The following is a 5,746-nucleotide window of genomic DNA, read 5'->3' on the forward strand; positions in this document are numbered from 1 at the left end:
AATGGAAGGCAAATGGAATAAAAAATAGATCAAATTAAGCATAAAAGAGCATATTTTCAATATCAAGCATAATTTGGGAGGAAAGTTCAAAAGCATGCTATTCAAGGGAATAAGTGCAAGTTTATATGATGAAATCCATTCAATTCTAACCAAAAATCATCATCAAATATGGATTCATCAGTGTTCACTAGAAGTCTAGTCATACTACATACTGTGAACAAGATCTTATATCTGGAGCATGTTGAGCTGATTTATGAGAGTACAGGAAAGAAGTTCACAATGAGGGGTGAATATCTGAGCCCCTATGATCCTCCTCCTTAGAGGAGCTGACCATCAAGCTAATGACGGTAAAGACGTGCTTGTTGGGAGACAACCCAACCATAAGTATCCTTTAGTTTTTTTTTAGTTTTATTTCAGTTTTTGTTTTAGTTTGTTTTTATTTCAATTATTTTCATTGATCTTTAGAGTTTTCCTAGATTTTCTAATGTTTGTGATCATGTACAACACTTAGAGTAGGGACAGAAAGACTTAGACAGAAGAACAAAACACCTTGAAGAAGACATGCTTGGGGCGCTAAACGCCAGAAGAGGAGCAGAGGAGCTGGCATTAAATGCCAAGAGGGCATTTAACGCCAAGAAAGGATCATTGGCTTGGGCGTTTAATGCCCATTTTGGGCATTCTCAAGGTTTTTACACCCGCCATTGGGGTGCTAAACGCCAGCCCTGGCATTTAGCGCCAGGGGTGCTCATCCCAATTTCAAAAAAAAAAAGAGGTTGATCCCCTGCTGGTGTTAAACACCAGAACTGGCATTTAATGCCCAAGGAGCAGATTTCAAGTTTCGAAAGAAGTCTTTAGCCATTAGATAAATCCTAACTTCCAACCACTTCACCATTCAATCCTATCCATTTTCTCTCCTTCTTACCCAATTTTTCATCCACATTCATCCATCCTATCACCCATCATTTCCCTTGATTCTCTCAACTCACTTCCCACTCCACCCAATCCACTCTTATCTATCCTTTCAATCTCTCTTCCCAACAACCCAAAATTCAAATTCAATTTACCCCCAACCCATACCACATAACTGAACCCTCTCCATTCCCCACCTATAAATACCCCATTCCTCTTCCACTCTCACCATACCTTAAACTATTTTCCCCTTCTTACTTACGCTTCACCATACATACTTTCTTTTTCCTTTTTCCCCTTCTTCTTAGCCAAGGCCGAAGCTTTTCTCCCCATTATCCTCTATCTCTTTTATTGTTCTTTTATTTTCCTTTCCTTAATTTCTTTTCTTACTTTGCTCGGGGCCGAGCAAAACTTTTAAGTTTGGTGTTGGGCGCTCCGCTTTTACTGCACTTTACTATCTCCATGGCACTTTACTATCTCCATGGCACCCAAGACTGGAGAATCCTCCTCAAGAAAGAGGAAAGAAAAAGCGGCTACCAGCAATCTATAGGACTTCACCCAGTTCTCCTCTAAGACACGTGAGGATCATTTTTATGAGGTAGTGCACAAGAAGAAGTTAATTTTCGAGGGCCGCTTCGATCTGAAGCCGAACGAGTACCTAGAGATCTGGTACCAGATTCTGAGATGGGGTTAGAAAGTTCTGGCCAATCCCGTGACTAAGGTTGCAGCACTGATGGTGCAGAAGTTATACGCCAATGCTTGGGTGACATACAAGCATGTCAGAGGCGTGAACTCGGAGCCAAAGAATTGGCGTAACATGGTCAGATGGCTTATCATGGATTTCAACCCGGAGAGTGTGAGGGTGCCATTGTAGTTACCACCATTTGGAGAGAACCCTCATTCATACACTCGCAGGGTCAACACTGACCAGCAGTTAGATCAGGTTCTAGCTGACATTTGCCTCCTCGGAGCTCAGTAGGGGAGGGATTCTAGAGGTAAGCCATACTAGCTGGGTAGGCATAATCTCAAGTGAGTTACTCGAGGATTGTTGGACATCATCCAACGTTCCATCCTCTCTACAAGTAACCATTTTGAGGTTACAGTCGAGTGAGCAGTGATGATTCATCGTATCATGCTCGGCAATGAAAGGAGGTGCATGAGGTGATCCCTCAGGGGTTCTACAGGATAGCTGAAAAGTCCTAGACCACTGTGAGACTGGCTTTCACTCACCTCATCTACCGCCTGTGTTCAGCAGCTAGAGCTCGCATAGATGGAGATACCCCGATCGGCATTGAGAGACTGATCACCAAGAAGGGTATGGAGTATGCTAGAGAGCTTGAGCATGGACCACAGCAGGAGCCAGTTTCACTACCTTCACAGGATCTTCCAATGATGCCTCAGGGAGTTTACTTCCATCTCGGTGACTATTTGGATTAGTTGACCACATCCTATAGGGGATTTGACATCGTCTATTGATCAGCTCAGGATAGAGCATCAGGATCAGTATGATCTCCTCCATCAGATGATGGAAGAGTAGAGAAGGTAGAGGGCGCGACAAAGAGGAGCTGAAATGCTAGAGAGGATTCTTCGGAGGGAGTAGCAGCCACAATGAATGAGGTGGTTAAGTTTTATTCTCCTTTCTCTTATCTTATTCTGTTTTTTAGTATTTCATTCTATTTTATATTTTCTATTCTAAGTTTGCATGATCACTAGTAGGATTTTCTTGCTTTCTAGTTAGTTGTTTATTTTAGTATTTTATGTTTATTTTAAAAAGATGTCTCATGTATTACTCACATATATATATTATGAGTTTTTCTAGTTATTTTGATTTGGTGGTATTATCTCTATTTCTGAATGTATGAAATAACTGTGTATATTTGATATTGGAGTTGAGAATATTGGTTCTTGAGGAACAGGATCTTAGAGAAGTATTATTGATTCTATGAAATAAGAAAAAGATTGATTCTTAAAGTAAAATAAACAGCAAAAAGAGTGGAAAAGAAAAGAAAAAATCGAAAGAAAAAGTCCAAGACTTTGAGCATCAATGGTTAGGAAGCTGAAAACTAATCTAAAGCTTAAAAGAAAGGTTTTCTCTAACCATACCCTTGTGGTGTGAAGGTGTCAAGCAACCCTTGAGACTGAGCACCTAAAGTCGTGACCTACTGCTATTACTGAGTATGCCTAAGGCTCTGAGCACCACTATATGGGAGAAAAAAAAAGAGAAAAATTAGAACTTAAGGAGTTCCCCAGTTAAGTGCTTGTGGTGTTCTTATTTCTAGTTAAGCTTGAGCAGAAAACACTTAGAGTCATGGCTAGGCTCAAGGTGCAAAGCACCAAAGAAAAGAAAGAGCTGTGTTCAAGGATCAATTAGAGCTTCAAGATAAAGAGAATCTATAATGCCATCCGAGTTCTAGTTTTGAAGGATACTAATATTTTTGAGCTTCAAAGGATAGTGAGATGCCAAACTGATAAACCACTATTTTATGGTTTATTTTGTATTGAATTGAGTGGATTTTATCAACTATTCTCACACTTATCCATGTAAATTGCATGTTTTTAAGTTTCCTTCCTAATTTCATGCTATGATTGAAAACATGCTTCTTTGGCCTTAAAATTGCTAATTTTTAATCCTCTTTTATTACCATTGATGCCGTGATACGTGCGTGAAGTGATTTCAAGTTTTCTAGGGTATGAATGGCTTAGAGGATGGAAAAGAAGCATGCAAAAGTAAAAGGAACACAAGAAATTGAAGTTTTGAGAAGCTGGCCTTGATGCGCATGTGTGGATGACGCGTACGCATGACCGGTGCAGTAGGCAAGTTACACGTACGCGTGGATGACTGATGTTAGGATTTTTTGCTAGTAAAGAATTTTGTAAAAATATAGTCGCGTTGTGAGTATAGATTCTAAACCAACAGAAAATCCCTTCGTACAAACGTTTTGGTTGTCATAATTAACAAAACCCAATAAATTTATAAACCAAAGTATTCAAACCTAAACAGTGTTTGGAAAGTATGATTTATTATTGGTTATGGAAAAACAGTGTTTGGGTTTGAAAAAGGTTTTAAGCAAGAGAAATAGATTGCAAGAATTAATAAATTAATAACTAATAAAACTCTTGGCAAGGTATGAAAACTGGAAGTCCTATTCCAGTTATCCTTATCAATTGTGATGAGAATTGGATTTTTCTCCCACTAAGTTAACCTCTAACTATGAAGGTAAGTCAAGTGGATGGAATAAGTTTGGTTCCTCAGATCCTAGTCTTTCCTTGGAAAAGGCTAGAGTTAGTGGAACTCGAGTTAATTCTTAAAGAATTCCGATTTTCAGTCGACAATGAGTTTGACAACTGGTGCACAAAATTGTGATCATCAATGGTGCCATCAACATGGTATGCTCAATTGCAATCTCAACTCTTTATCACAACATCGCACAACTAACCAGCAAGTGCATTGGGTCGTCCAAGTAATAAACCTTATGCGAGTAAGGGTCGATCCCATGGAGATTGTTGGTATGAAGCAAGCTCTGGTCATCTTGTAAATCTCAATCAGGCGGATTTAAATGGTTATGGAGGATTAATGATTAAAAGATAAATAAGACATAACATAAAGATAGAGATACTTATGTAATTCATTGGTGAGAATTTCAGATAAGCGTATGGAGATGCTTTGTCCCTTCCGTCTCTCTGCTTTCCTACTGTCTTCATCCAATCCTTCTTACTCCTTTCCATGGCAAGCTGTATGTTGGGCATCACCGTTGTCAATGGCTACAGTCCCCTCCTCTCAGTGAAAATGTTCAACGCACTCTGTCACAGCACGGATATTCATCTGTCGGTTCTCGATCATGTCGGAATAGAATCCAGTGATTCTTTTGTGTCTGTCACTAACGCCCCACAATCGCGAGTTTGAAGCTCGTCACAGTCATTCAATCCCTGAATCCTACTCAGAATACCACAGACAAGGTTTAGACCTTCCAGATTCTCAAGAATGGCTGCCAATGGATTCTAGCTTATACCACGAAGGTTCTGATTAAGGAATCCAAGAGATATCCACTCAATCTAAGGTAGAACGGAGGTGGTTGTCTGGCACACGTTCATAGATGAGAATGATGATGAGTGTCACGGATCATCACATTCATCAAGTTGAGGAACAAGTGATATCTTAGAACAAGAATAAGCTGAATTGAATAGAAGAACAATAGTAATTGCATTAATACTCGAGGTACAGCAGAGCTCCACACCTTAATCTATGGTGTGTAGAAACTCTACCGTTAAAAATACATAAGAACAAGGTCTAGGCATGGCCGAATGGCCAGCCTCCCAAAGAGGGTTCAATCATAAAAACATGATCAAAAGATGATCCGAAGATTGAAAGATTCTCCAAATACAATAGCAAAAGGTCCTATTTATAGAGAACTAGTAGCCTAGGGTTTACAGAAATGAGTAAATGACGTAAAAATCCACTTCCAGGCCCACTTGGTGTGTGTTTGGGCTGAGAATTGAAGCTTCCATGTGTAGAGACTTTTCTTGGAGTTAAACGCCAGCTTTTGTGCCAGTTTGGGCGTTTAACTCCCACTTTTGTGCCAGTTCCGGCGTTTAACGCTGGGAATTCTGAAGCTGAATTGGAACGCCTGTTTGGGCCATCAAATCTCGGGCAAAGTATGGACAATTATATATTGCTGGAAAGCCCTAGACGTCTACTTTCCAACGCAATTCAGAGCACACCAATTGGGCTTCTGTAGCTCTAGAAAATCTACTTTGAGTGCAGGAAGGTCAGAATTCAACAACATCTGCAGCCCTTTTCAGCCTCTGAATCATATTTTTGCTCAGGTCCCTCAATTTT

The sequence above is a fragment of the Arachis duranensis genome, chromosome 8 (genome assembly GCF_000817695.3).
Source record: "Arachis duranensis cultivar V14167 chromosome 8, aradu.V14167.gnm2.J7QH, whole genome shotgun sequence".
Lineage (NCBI taxonomy): Eukaryota > Viridiplantae > Streptophyta > Magnoliopsida > Fabales > Fabaceae > Arachis > Arachis duranensis.